Raw genomic sequence first — 15,217 nt, 5'->3', positions numbered from 1 at the left:
TTTCAGTGTTACTGCTCAACAGTTTAATTCACTCTGACTTCCAGTCTTTTGTATGTGTCTTGCTTTTGTTTTGCATTTCTTTTTGGAAACTTAAGAGTCTTCCCACTGGTCCAGTATTCTGAAATTCTATACACATGTATCTTGGTATAAGTATTTTTTACATCTATTAAAAATAGATTCAAGAACACAGCTGTTAGGCCTTTTCTACCTGGAAATTCATGTGCTTTTGTTCTGGAAATTTTTCACTGGATTATTTCTTTGATGATGATGTCCTCTTTATTTTATCCTCATCTCTCTTATACTCAAATTTTGGACTTCCTGGGATAATTCTTATGTTTTTTTCCTTCCCTATTTCTCATTTCTTTGTCCCCTCTTTCAACTTTCTGTGAGATGTACTAATTTTATCTATGAATCCTTCTTATTTTTCATGTCTGCCATCATAATTTTAATTTCTAAAAGCTCCTTTTTGTCTTCTGAATGCTCCTTTTTTGTAGCTTCTAGTTCACTGTTTCATGAAATATGGTCTTAATTTTCTGGGAATATTAATGAGTTATTTCTTGGCTGTTACTGCTTTTTTTTCTTTATTTCTTCTTCATTCTGTATCATTGTCTCTATCCTCTTTGTTTTGATTTCTGTCTTTCGTGTTAGAAGTTATTCTCAAGTGTCTGTTGATCTTTAGCAGAACAGTCATGTTTAAGGGTGGGACCCAAAAGACCTAACTGGAAGCTTTACATGGAGAGTTGGAGTTAGTTAATTGGTTTGTCATGTACAAGAGGTTATGACTGAAAACAAAGGAAAAAAAGAAAAACATCTCCACAGAAAATGTGCAGATACATAATAATTTTACATTCACATGTGGGAGCTCACAGATTAAGAACTCCTAGTTAATGAAGTAAAATATTCATTGTTGTTTTTATACCTTGAAACTAGTTAATAATCAACAAACACCTTTCTAGCCTTTGCTTGCATACTTAGAATGAAAAGGAGCCCACTATCAGTCAGGTCAGTTCATTTGACCCTGGAAAAGCTCTATTATTAGAAGATACTCTTACTTTGATCTAAAATATGTCTCTCCGTAATTTCTACCATTTTGTCTTATATATACTTACTGCATATATATTAACATACAAATGATTTTTTTTTTTTACTTTGTCCTTGGAGCTTTTTAACATAACTGTTGTTAATCCCACATCAATAATTTCAGCCTTTCTGGGATATCCCTATAAAAAAAATGCCTCTGATTTCTCTGCAAATAACCCTGAGAAAAATCAGAAAATAAACTGTCTCCCACCCGGGCTTCTAAGGACATAGCTGGATTGCTGGGTGCTTAGACTTGTGTTCTGCTTCAGACGAGAGATGCCAACTGGAGTACTCAGAGAGTATAGATTAATTCACATTGGGAAAGAGTCGATAACTACTGGGAAGGGGTGGCAGTTGACAACTAGAACTGTTTAGGCTGGCATCAGAGCTATTCGGGACCAGCTGAAATTTGGGAGCTTTGAGAGAGCTATTTCCTATCCAGACTGGTCAGAACCCTAACTGTCAATTCTTCAGTGACAATAGGAAGCTCTTTAGCTTTTAATATTTTATAACAGCTTAATATGTGGCTTTATTCCCTATCTACTCAACACTAACAGGGTTAAAAGAGATCAAACCTATTCGTTCACTTTTACCTGTTCTTTCACTCCGATGTTCTGAAAACTTTCACCTTTTCTTTCATGCCACACAAATCCTGGAGTACTGTCCTTATGCAACAGAGTGCCCAGGCAGTTTGGTCGATCTTTCACAGGCAGCAAAATCTATTTGTTTCTCCTACATTCAGCTGAAGAGGGGCTAACAACAAACATCCATAAATACACAGAGTATGTTGCATTAGCACAGGTGGAAAACCCCCAGCATTCTTTAATCTGCCATCTAATTCCCTTAAAAGCCAGTCCTTCCACAGTTCACCCTCAGAATGGAATCAAGGTTCCTTTAGCCTTTCTATCTCACCCACTTCCCCCTTAGCATTGATATCACAAAGGGAGATGTACTTCCAGCCTCTAATCTGGCTCCATCCCAGCACCTGGCTCTCTTGCCTTTGCGTGAGGACGGGCCAAGAATGAACTCAGTGGGAGAGGATATGCAGGGAGGGCTGGAGCCAGGGGCAGAAACAACCCTCCCTCCAGATGCAACGGGCTCCACAGCTGTCCCAGGCTTCAGAGCCCTGTAGTGCCAGTCATGAGGCTGGCTCTGCCATGTCTCTCCACACTCCTGGCAAGGGATCTTTTTGTTGTTATTCCCCCTTCTTCCCTTCTGATTCCAGACCCAGTGTTTGCTTGTCTTGCAGCCAAAGATAAGCTCCAGGCATTCAGGAGGCCACATTTTAGACACCCAAATAGAGCATTGACTAAGGGAAAGGAAAAATTTGTCTTAGAAATTGCTTTCCCGTTTGCTTTCTCCTTCCTAGTTCATTTTGATTAGGCAACACTCTGTGTGTGGATTCAGTGAAATCTCAGGGTGAAAATATCATAAAATGCATTGAGACTAACCTCATGTAATCCTTGAACCCCATTCACCCCATTCCAAATCTACCTTCACTCACAATTGCATGAAATTTACTGTCTACCCAGGAAACACCCATATTTGCAGCCAGTGCTTTTAGAATTGTCTTCTTCCATGACATTCATTGAAGGCAAGATGATGTCTGTTTGAAAAGAAAAAAGTCAAATTTGTTGGTGTGTGTACTGTGGATAGGGATTGTGACTGCATTCTGGGGCTGGCATTTAAATCAAGAAATCCTTTCCTATTCTTCCCTATCAAATGGCTTGGGCAGCCTTTCTTCAGCTTCTAGTATGTTAAAAACAAAAATATAAAACAACATTGAAATTTGCCTCTTTAGAGGATTAGGACTGAAAATGAAATGCTACAGGATACTGTGGTGGCTTAGAGTTGTGTTCATTTTGGGGGAGTCCAGAAGAGAAAATGGGGGACAGAAGGGTTAACCATTGCCTTCTGGGCAGGTCAGTTGATCTAGCAGACACCATAGTCCACTTCGTCTCCGTAAGAAGCATTGCCTGTTCATTGACTTTTGAAATGCAAAACATGCACACTCTTTACTGAATCATAAATAGATGCAAACAACCCCTGAAACCCACTAGAAAATGAGGCAGAAAGGACAGTGAACACAGGACAGACATTAAAGACAAAACATGGTGTAAAACCGGAAGTGACCGGTGACTGTCCAAACCAGAGGAAGTCAAACCACACCTACAAGAGAAGGAAAAGCATGATTCTTTATGACCTGAGAATAGTTTGATCTCTGCTACACAGAGGATGTAATGGATGTAAAGTAGGGATAGTCCCTGCTGCCTGTGCATTCAGCGTGCCAATTAGAAAACTGGGGGCTGGGGCAGCATCAAGACGGGGCACGGAGTTTTATGAATGATCCCCTGTCTCTGGGAAGACACCTGTGGGGCCTGGTGAGGACATAATGGATAGTGACTGAGCTTCATGGCCTCCCCAGCACAGGAGGTGAGGCTCACAAAGCCAAGGGCCCTAAGCACACAGGGGACTGGAGAACAGACATTTTCCTTCTGTTCTTCAACCATTCAGTGAACAGCTGGACACCAAGAAAATGAGCAGGTGATTTCAGAATTCTGACCCCCTAGGCAGAGCCTTTGAGAACAGAAGGTAGGAGGCTGACAGAGATAGGTAGGTGTGGGCATCTGAACCTAAAACACTAGCTCTGATTACATATGGACCCTTGAACCAGCTGCTAGAAAGGGTTGCCATGGTGCCAGGAAACAGTCCCTTTCTCAGTGTGGAAAAGCCAGGTAGGGATCACCATTTGCTGAAGATTTCTGTTGAATATGGTAGTTCTTGAATTTAGAATGTAATTTAAAATTTCTGCTGCAAATACATCTAAATTTAGACTTTGATAAAATTCTGGGATTTTCCTTAAATCCTATTGCTTTTTACAGATAATAAGCTCATTTCCACTGGTGATAGGGTCACCAACCCATCTCCCACCGTTCCCTTCCTATGGCAATGAGAACAAAGATGAGAAGAACCAAAGGCAGGAGATGTGCAAAAATCCGCATACAGAGAAAGCAACATCACACGAGTTTTATAACAATTCCAGTGCTTACAAAGGAGCGTGGAATAAACTAGTTAAGTGGTATAAATATTATTGTTCAGAGATATTTGCTGCCCCTCCCTGAAGGAGGATCATATATTTTCTTACCCATTGACATTAGGCTTGGCCATATGAGTTAGTTACTTTCCAAAATGAAATGTAAGCAGAAATGACATGTATGTGTCACTCCAGGCAGAAGCTTTAGGGCCAGTACATGATCTGCCACGTTCTCCTTTCTCTCTGCCAAGAGGTTGTTTCAAATAGATGCTGCTCCTTTACTTTGGGTGCCTATAATGAACTCAATGTGAAGCAGGGCTGGAGCTGAACCATGAATGAGAAATAATCTTTATTACAAACCACTGAGATTTGAGGACTGTTCATTACAGTGGAATAACTTAGCCTACACTAGTTAATACAAAGTACCTTTAGAGGCCATATACATTGACCTTATTTTCAAAATATGCATATTTGAGTTTAAAGGATTAACAAGAACTACAGCAAAATCTTAATTGTGATAATTTCCTGAGTTAGGAAGTATGATTTTTTCTACTTTATGCTTTTCTAATATTCCTAAAATTTCTACAGTGAACAAATATTGTATTATTATTAAGGAAAACATAACTGTAATATTCTTTAAAAGACAAAGTTTCAATCCTTGCCTAGTGTGGAAGTTCTATTGAGTCTCACCAGTCATTAATTATATGAATTTGGGTGACAAGTATAACACTTTTAAAAGTATTATATTTCTAAGACCTGCAGCAGGTTTCTTTCATGAGCCACGGCTGGCATCTTACCCCGCTTCCTTCTACTTCCTGTCAATCCACAGTCTCCCACGGGTTCCTCCAGGGCAGTGCTAGACTCCAGTGTCCTGAAGTTATCTCCAGTGTGGGTGGCCTACAGCAACTAGCACTCAACATAGAACAACCTCTATCCTTCTTAGGAGCTCTGTGCACACACTCTTCTCTTGTGTTTCATTTGAAATCATCAAAGTCAAGGAATTCTTTTCCAAGGTGTGTTCCTTCCCTATCAAATGCAAAAATCTGTATCCATGAATATGGGAATAGAGGAAATGCCTCTTTCCTGAAGACATATCAGGATATTGACATTGTATCCCAGCACTAAAACATCTGGGAACCCCTACTTCAAAAGACCAAAAATTAGGTCATGACCTAACTGCATTTGAAACTAGACTCCCATCACTGGGGTGGGCAAAAGTCCCTTGCCTAGACCCTGTTTCTATTTTTCTGGGAAGATCTCCTCTGCCCGTGTTCCCCATGGCCTCTGGGCTCTGCCCCTGGGGACTCCTCTTGGTTTTTTACTCTCCTTGGCCACATTTGAGGAAGGCCTCATGGGAAGTAAATAACATTTGAAGCTGTCTTCTATTTTTGGAAGATAAAGGGGCCAGAGTAGTCAAAGGCTTTGGACAAATCAAAAGACTTTTGTTTGTATGTTTGTTTGTTTGTTTGTTTCCAGGTTAGTGGTTTTATTGGCAATAGAACCCCCTGAAGAAATCAGTAGTCTTCTGACCTATTTGTCTCTAGTCAGTTCCAGATGTAGAAATCATACCTAAATTCTCTCTAACACATACTTCTCAAAACTGCCTTATTTCTATTTCTTCAGCTTAGTGGTGGTGACCTTTGAGCATGTCAGGCTTGAAGAGGAAGCCTATACCATTAAACTGATCTTCGTCTTGAAACCTAGTCAACTGATGATTTTTACTGTGCCATTGTGGCTCAAAGGCTTTTGTAAACCCTATCTGTTGCTGTCTGGAGTATAGAAATGGTTAACTTTTCCTAATTTGCAAAACTCTGAATTTCTGAGATTTCTTCATTTCTTTTCATTTTTGCTTGCCACCTAGCCAGTGTCTTCCTGAGCTCTTCTTTTTTTTTGTGAGAGTTATTAAGTACAGCCAATAATAATCAATACACGCCATCTCCCCCATGCTGCAGGCTGAATAGATATGTTGAGGTATACCTTCCAAGTGTTTTGTCACTACTTAACATTAGTTTTCTTCTTCCAGCTCCAGATATCAATTATTCTGCCACCCACCTGCTTCCCTATATGCCACTTCCTTTGAAGGAACACATTTCTGGAACTACCAGGCTACAATCCAGAAAACAGAAGCTGTTCTTGGTATTCTGAGTAGGAAAGAGCTTCGTACAGGGAATTAGAGGAGACACAGCTATTGGAAAGTCAAGAGAGCATAGATCAGGAAGGTCGCTTTCAGGAAATCCAGAAGTACAGGATCATTGGAAAGCCACCACCAATGGCCTCAGCTTCTGCAGCATGAACATAGTTCATTTTCAGAAAGACCTGCATTGCGGTTGGAAGTCACTGCCAATGATCCCAGCTGCCTACAGCACAGAAGCAGATTATTCTTAAGAAAATGCTCTAAAGCAAGCCACCAGTAAAATCCTACATTAGCTGTCTGCTCATGCTTCTATGAGGAAAACAGCATCTCTCTTCTTTCTGCCTTCCCAAATCTTTGGAAATCCCCCTTTGGAGGAATCCAACCAAGACCTTCCTGGCAAGGGAGACTGAGAATGCAGTTTCTGTTTTCTCCCCCTGCAGTTCAGATAAGACTGCTTAGATGGGTGATGATAATATTGAAAACCAAAAATAATATCCTGCACACTGAAGCTCACAGAAATTATTAAAGGTCACGACTATTATATTTTTGACCATTTTAATTTTCCTGCACCATCTTATCCTGCTCTATGTATCTTGTTTAGCATGTCGATAGCATATAATAAATTATTTGAGGACAATAGCATAAGAAAAGTAAGGTTCCTTCAAGGTCTAAAGTTTTAGCCTATGAGCCTCAAATAAATCTGGACTTTGATAAACATTATTATTGAGTAGAAAAATTATGTGATGAGGAGAGAGGACAAGGCCCACTCCATAGTTTGCTACTAGATTCCACCTTAAAGAAAGTGATATTCCTTCTCTAGGCCTCATTATTTCTCATCTGGAATAAAGGTTTTAGACTAGATATGTGGTTTCCAGACTTTCTGATAGCTATGGAGCCATTCTTGAAATGAAATCCCACAAGGAGTTCCAGTAAAGGGAGGAGCTGGCCGGGCACAGTGGCTCACACCTGTAATCCCAGCACTTTGAGAGGCTGAGGCGGCTGGATCACCTGAGGTCAGGAGTTCAAGACCAGCCTGGCCAACGTGGTAAAACCCCATCTCTACTAAAAATACAAAAATTAGCTGGGCATGGTGGCGTGCACCTGTAATCCCAGCTACTGGGGAGGCTGAGGCACAAGAATCACTTCAACCTGGGAGGCAGAGGTTGCAGTGACCCAAGATCTCGCCACTGCTCTCCAGCCTGGACAACAGAGTGAGACTCCGTCTTAGGAAAAAAAAAGTGGGGGAGAGGAGCTGCCCATTTGTAGTGGGATGGAGACCTGGAGCCCAGCCTTCCTGGGACAGCTCTAGAGAGTCCCTTTGGCTCCATCAGGCGTAGTTTAAAAACTCCAGGATGGGCCTATCTGTAACGTATCCCCCTCTACTTCTAAAGTCATATGACTGTAATCATTTTCCAAGCTTTGACTCTGTTGGAGGTAATGCCAAACACTCATCCTAAAACACATTTTCAGCAAGTTCTATAACTAATTTGTATTTGTAGGCACATCCAGTAAAAAAAAAAATGCAGGGGAGAAGGGCTTTATTAAAGTGGGACGCGCTCAACATTTTGAAAGCATTATGTTTGTGACCCAAAACTCAGGTTCCAAATGCTGTATGACTAACTTAAAAATTTGATGTGTCATTATTCAGGTGATACTCTGATCACCGGAATAATGCCACAGAAGAATGCCCCTAAGCACTGAAAAAGAAAAATGAACAGGTGCTGCTTAGGGGACAGCAATTAGACTTAACCAAAACCTGCTGATGTTGTCATGTGGAAACATAAAACCAATAATAATTTCAAAGGGAGACAGAGTTCCACAGCATTCACCAGTCCTTTGCAGCTGTATTAAGTGGAGAACCAACCATGGTTAGGGTCCATTTGGAGAAATTTAAAAGACTGTTCATGCAAGAAAGCAGAGGGGACCAAAATGCATGATTACTAGAACTTTCTTGACAATTCTGTCTTCTTGCCCATTCCCAACTAAGCTTCCATGTTTTTCTTTTTCACTGTGTAATGACCTTATTTGAGCCACTACAAAGGCCAGATCATGAAATCTGCCACTGAGAGCTCAAGTAGAAATAGCCCATTGCAGCAACTTCAGGGAACCCATGAAGGTCTATAATTTTGCCATGTCCTGAGGACCATAAGTTTCTGCAAGCTGTGATGTACCTGGGATAACCCTGCACTTGGCCCTAAAGCCCTCTCACTTCTTTCTAAGATTGCCATGCAGCCGTAAATCTGCAAAGCACCAGAGGTCATGTGTGGCTTTTTGTTTAATCGTGATTCCAACTGTGCCTCTAAATCCTTTTGATTCTGAAAAGATCAGCTCAAATCCCGTGTCTTGTTTGATTCCATCCCTAACAACCAAATCCATGATGCCTTCTCCTCTTGCCTTATTGCCTCTGACTTAGTTAAGCATTGTTAATGGTTGCTAGTGTTAACTCTATCTAGGTTGTATCCTCTCCCCTCACCAGAATAAAATAGAAAGCTTATAAACTTTGATATCATAAGCACCAGGATTTGAATCTAGGCTCTGCCCCTTTTTAGCCAATGACCCTCATGTCACCATGAACTTCAGGTTACTTGTACGTAAAGGGGATAATGATTCTGGCACTTCCCAGTGCACTTGCAAAATGCCTAGCATTAAGCTTAGCATATAGTGGCTGCTCAATAAATACAGTCACCTTCCTCTCCTTCCCCTTTTTCCGCCAAATTCCATGTATTTGTATCCTGGGCATATTTTACCTTATGGACAATGACGAATTCTTACTGTGTTTGATAATAAATCTGAAAACAGTATATCAGAAGCAGAGATGAGGAAGTCTTGTGGCAATAGAAGATCAACAGACTAATTTTCTTTCTCCTCCTCCTCTGTGATCTTCACACCGGAATACCCCATGGGCTTCTACTTGTAGGAAGCCACTGTACAAACCTCCTGACTGGGCAAACCTAGAAGATGTGGCAGAAGTCACAAATTGTCCAAACCTGATTCAATCTACACTTATGGGGGATTAGTAATCTGATCATTATCAGTGGGGACTATCATAAGTGTAGACAAACCACAAGTGAGTGGTACAGATTTTTTCTTATTGATTATCTATAATATTACCTCAATTTTCTAAGTCTCTACTCTTTTTCTATTATGTGGGCAAACTATAATGAGTTTTTAAAATGTGACTAAGTAACACAACAAAATAAGAGTTTAACTCAGAATTTCCATCACCTCAAGCTTGTTTTCCCCTGAGGAAAGAACCACCAGCCCAGGATCCCAGTGTTTCATGGAAATCTAGATGTCTCCTTCAGCAAAGTGGTTAATTATCAAATATGTTTGGAAAAAGTAGTGCTTTTGTCCCTGGGCTTTGCTATGGTTTGAACAGCTCCCCTCCAAAATTCAGGTGTTGCCAATGTGATAGCATTAAGACGAGGGGTCTTTCGCAGATGGTTAGGCCATGAAGACTTCCCCCTCATTAATGACATGAAGGCCCTTGTAAAAGAGAATTCATGTAGCATTGCTCCAGTTTGCTCTTCCTCCTTCTGCTTTGTGAGGTTGCAGCAGGAAGGCCCTCACCAGAAAAAATGCCAGCACCTTGATCTTGGACTTTCCAGCCTCCAGAACTGTGAGAAAAACATTTCTGTTTTTCAGATACTGAGTAATTTGTAATCAGATACTGATTTGTAATCAGATACTGTTTTCAGATACTAAGTAATTTGTAATTTGCTGTAGCAGCACAAACACACTACAACAGGCTCCCTCTGGAAAGATGCCTGGTTGCATAATCACAGAAGACATTGGACAGCAGAAGCCACATATTTCCTAAGACCTCTCAGACTTATGGGATGCCAGGTATTCCTGGTGAATTTCGTTTTATATGGTGCTTGGTTTCTCTTGGTTGTTTGTGTCAGAAGAGCTATTAACACCTAGTAGACACTGGTGTCCACTGGAACACAATTTGGGAAAAGTACCTCTGGTCCACACCCCTCATTTTAGAAGTGAAGTTGCTGAGACCCAAAGATACTGTGACTGGTGACACAAAATCCCAGTTTTTCAGATATTCAGTGTTCTTCCTAAGCTCCCACATTTTCCTCAGGGCTAGATATGGTCTCATGAGAATATACATCTTTCCTTTGTTACTCTTCTGTTGAATTATTTGCTGTGTACATGTGCACGTGGGTGTGTACACTGCAAAACAGGAGAGCACGCCCTTGAGAAATGTTGGCTCCCATCCTGAAGTGGACACTCATTCATACATTCATTCCACAGAACTAGAAGCCAACAGGACCACGTGAGGAGCACTGTCACGACTGCATGATCAGAAGAGGGAATGCCTGATTCCGCCCAGGAGCTGAGATGACACAAGCTGGGTTGTGATCATTCACTCATTCATTATCTGTTGATTCCACAAAGCTTTCTTGAATGCTTGCTGTGTCAAACTGTGCACGGTGCTGTGGATACAAAGATAACGAAGACACACTCCCTGCCTTCAAGAAGCTTACATTCTAGCATGAAAAACAGGCCTAGCCAGGCACGGTGGCTCACGCCTGTAATCCCAGCACTTTGGGAGGCTGAGACGGGCAGATCACAAGGTCAGGATATCGAGACCATCGTGGCTAACACAGTGAAACCCTGTCTCTACTAAAAAAATACAAAAAATTAGCCGGGCATGGTGGTGGGCATCTGTAGTCCCAGCTATTCAGGAAGCTGAGGCAGGAGAATGGTGTGAACCCGGGAGGCGGAGCTTGCAGTGAGCTGAGATCGAGCCACTGCACTCCAGCCTGGATGACAGAGAGAGACTCCGTCCCCAAAAAAAAAAAAAAAAGAAAAGAAAAACAGGCCTTCAATAGATAAGTTTAATGAAGTGATGGAACTGTTCTGAGATAAGCCAATTTCTACCTGAGACAACAGGAGATGGGAGAAGTGTGTTTTCTGGAAATAACACTTTGAGCACCTCCTAATAGTCACACACTGACTTTGTTTCCTACAGCACTTGGAGTTCTTTCCTCAAAAGCCCAAAGTATCTCAAGTTTCAATTGTTCAAATTAATCAGAGCAGCAGCAGAGATAATACAAAACAGGGACTAAGAGAAATGCCAATTCTTTGCTTTAGCACGCATCATATGAACATCCATCCACACCCCCACCAGCAGCTTGCCTTCCTAAGTGTGTTTTCTTAAAGCAAATGCTAACATTGGTTTATATCCCTTGAGCACACACCAGCTGGATAGTAGGAGGAAGCCAGTTCAGCATTAAAAATTAACTGCAGATAATTTAGAGGGCAGACAAACCACAGGCAGATAACGGTGTGGAATATATCATTATAACCAGCGAGGATCTGTCCAACCCTCCCTGCAACCTCATCTCCTGGCTCTGCTGAGGTTGTGGTCTTGTTACAGGTCTTAAGACACCCTTTTTACGAATGTATCAGTAGGAGCATAAACAAGGTCACCTGAAATTTAGAGGACATTAATGAGATCTACATAAATTTAGATGGCCCGGAATGCAGTTATTAGATCATTTTCAAGTGAATAAAAGGTGAAATTTGCTTTTTACTTTGCCAACCATCTTCTCGCCAGCGAATGCCCGCTGAAAACACTCTCCAAGGCCATAAAGCGATGGGCCTTGAAAGTATGTTTCAGGGAATAACTGAATCAAATTAAACTGCTGTTTATTTTTGCCATAGGAGCTCTGACAAATAAAAATGGAAGATGTTGTTGCCATTTTCATTGACTAAAACAAATCCTTACTGGGGAAAAAAAAAGAGGAGAAAGAAACTAATATGTCAGTTGCTCACATTGTCATTCCCTGCCACTCAGTAAATAAACATAACATCTATTAGTTGTCATGGAAACGTTCCGCCTGATTCTGAGCATCAGAGCTCCACAATAAAGAACCCCTGATATTTGACGCTGTGCACAAACAACTCTTTTGGCATTTCTCATGAGCTCATCAGCGCAAGAGCTAACATTTTCCCTGTTTGTTTTCTTTTCAGACACGAATGCATTTGCTTCAGCAAAAGAGACATGTATCTTAGAAACCTATCAAAAATATTTGAATACAGCTACCTCGGCAATCTCTGCTCTGCGGGCTCCTCCCCCCACCTTTCTTTTAACCTTTGCCTGAGAAGAATTTAAATGGCATATTTAGTGGCTGCATATTGTGCTTCCTGTACCCACTGCTGCATAAAAGGGATTGATTTAAATCGCTTACAGTAACCATGTGGGGGAGGAGGGTCTAGTTTTCTGCACCAAATGCTCCAGGATGCATAATAAGCAACCACAAATACAGACAACAAATGAGTGTGCTTGCATTTGTCTCTTCTCTGGTAAAGAATTATTCTTTAGTACGGATGGACTGCACACTTTTAGCATCAACAAGAGAGCAGCTCAGATGTACGAGCACCAATAAAGGATACTTAAGCCTCCGTCCCCCAGGTAATGAGTCTCAGAAATGTTGGCTAAAAAAGTCAGAGAATGTTCCTATTTATAATTTTTTTGAATCATGAAATTTATAACACCTCCCAAAGCAGGAACGGACCAAGTTTAAAGATTACAGCTGAGTGCCAGTAAAGCGTTAAAGGCAACCATTGTTAATAACAATCGGCTGAAAAGCAAGACACAGCTCATGCTTTGGAGCCGTACTAAGAGATTCGGCATCTCTAAAATCGCTAGAGCCTTTGACAAGCCAGGCATAAATCAGGAGGCATTTAAATTCCTGATTTTCTGGCATTTTTTAAGCTATAAATCCTACACATTCCTAAAACCACATGGTCCCATAACTAGAGCTGAGGGCTAGAGTAGGTCCCTGGAACAGTTCAAAGGGTCAAACTGGAATTAGGAGCTCCTGCTTCTCTCTAGGCCTTAAGGCAATTTTTTCTGAAGGACATTTAAAGATTTTTTTTTGAAGTCTTCTGAAATGAGGCCAAGAGGGTGTTACATTTATCCCAACAATCTACCAGGCCTTTCTCGTCTTTGGATGTAACCATGTTGGGATTTTTCTAGATCTTATTAATCCATGTCTATATACTCAAGATGGTTTGGATAGTCAGAGGTCAGAAAACAATTAAAGGAGGGAGACTAAATGGTCTATAAATGAATGTGATCTATTCAGGGTTTCTTAAAATGAGCTTAAGGACCATTTGCCTTCCTGGAGAGAGATGTGGATGGAAGAGGTGTCCTGCTCCAATCCATGACTTTAGCATGAGGAAAGCATTCAGGATGAATGAAAGAAAGAACAGAGCAGAATCAGGATGCCTGGTTAAGAGACAATAAGTCAAAATAAGATGAAATGAGAACCCAAACTACAGAGTGGCAGCGAAAATGCAGAGTGAATGTGGAAAACTTGATGAAGGTAAAATCTGAAGACCTTGGCACCTAATTGGATTCGCATGAGGAGAACCAGAGAAGGGAGAGTCACTCATGTCCGGGAGGAAAGAGCACAGCATTTGTAACCTAGAAACCTGGACTGAAGGTCTTTATTCTGCCATTTACTAGTTTTGTAAACTCTGGGAAGCCATTCACCTCTGAGTCTCATTTTTATCGGTTGCAAAACAAGGCTGGAAATACCTACAAAATAAATGAGAAAATGTATTAAATGTCTGAAAGATGATGAAATGGATCATTATTTAATAATAGTCACATTAATACTTATGACTTTAAAGTCATTTCTCTTTCTTGTGCCTCAGTTTCTTCATTTGTAAAAGGCAGACCAAAGTGAACCCTACAGGCCCTTCTGGCTCTAACATGTTTTCTATCTATCTGGAGGTGATCAGTTTGGTTTGTACCTAGTGAGTGTGGGCCAGCATTCATGTAAAAAGTTTCCTGATCAAGTTGGTAACACAGATCAGGACTTCTAGAGAGATATTTTTCAAATGGCCACACGGGCCCCAAGGCAGTATTGGGGAATTGCCTAGGAGCATTTTTGATTGTCAAAATGATTTGGAGGGCACTCCTGAGGTTAGAGGATGGGAACAAGAGATATTAATTTGTTGCACTAGGTGCAGTATGAACACAACAATGAATTGTACTGTGCATGTCCCTCGAGATACTCGAGTAGGACATTGATTCTCAAAGTGGGGTCTAGGGATCCCTGGAGGTCCCTGAGTCCTTTTCAAGGATAATTCAAGGTCAAAACCATTTTCACAGGAAGACCATCACATTATGTGCCTTTTTCATTGAGTTGATGTCTCCAATGATGACACAAAAAGAAATGGTAAGTGAAAATGTTGATGCTTTAGCATTAATCAAGGCAGCAGCACTCAACTGAACTATACTAGTGGTTACTGTATTATTCCCTACTATGCACTGGGTGTTAAACAAAATCACCAACAAAACCTTCCAGTTTCATTTAAGAATGTCCTTGATGAAGCAATAAAATTAACTTCATTGAATCTCAGCCCTTGAGTACATACCTTCTTAATATTGTGTCTGGCAAAATGCTGCATATCAAAATATAATTTTGTTTAAATTGCAAACTGAACTAGCCTCTTTTGTCATGCAACATCATTTTTTATTTGAAAAAAGAAGTGACATATGTACTATGATTATTCAGATGCATATCCAGCAGACTATTTTCTCAGAAACAACAAATAATTTTTTTCATTTCCAAGAAATTACTTCCAAGAAAACAACAAAAGTACTTGTTGCCAATGATAAAATTCAAGCATTAAAGAAAAAATTAGAATTATGGAAAATTTGTACCTACCACCATGAGCTTGGCTGCTTCTCAACACTAAAAGACCTTTCTGATGAGATGAGTGTCAGTATTAACTAATGTGATTTACTGATATTGTATAATGAACTGTGTCAACATTTGGAAGATCTGTATAACTCAGTGAGCCAATACTTTACAAATAACCAACGTGTGCTCTTATAAAATCATGCACGGTAAAAGAGCCACTCAAAGTGCAAACTAAGCCAATGGATTTTAATATAACAGAGTACAAAATGTTCACTGATATGGCTTCCAATTCAA

At 40.6% G+C, this 15,217-nt stretch overlaps 1 long non-coding RNA gene across 1 annotated transcript in view; it reads left to right on the top strand.

Annotated features, from left to right (window-relative positions):
- The window catches only part of LOC134810525 (uncharacterized), a 381,944-nt gene extending 368,050 nt beyond the window's left edge, over positions 1–13,894 (top strand). Inside the window, exon 4 of the long non-coding RNA XR_010158813.1 lies at positions 12,237–13,894. This is a non-coding gene — a long non-coding RNA (uncharacterized LOC134810525). The remainder of the gene's footprint in view (positions 1–12,236) is intronic.
- The last annotated feature ends 1,323 nt before the right edge of the window (positions 13,895–15,217 follow it).

Source organism: Pan troglodytes, chromosome 6 (genome assembly GCF_028858775.2).
Source record: "Pan troglodytes isolate AG18354 chromosome 6, NHGRI_mPanTro3-v2.0_pri, whole genome shotgun sequence".
Taxonomy (NCBI): Eukaryota; Metazoa; Chordata; class Mammalia; order Primates; family Hominidae; genus Pan; species Pan troglodytes.
Note: the sequence above shows the minus strand (reverse complement) of the source record. Positions and strands in the feature narration are given on the sequence as shown.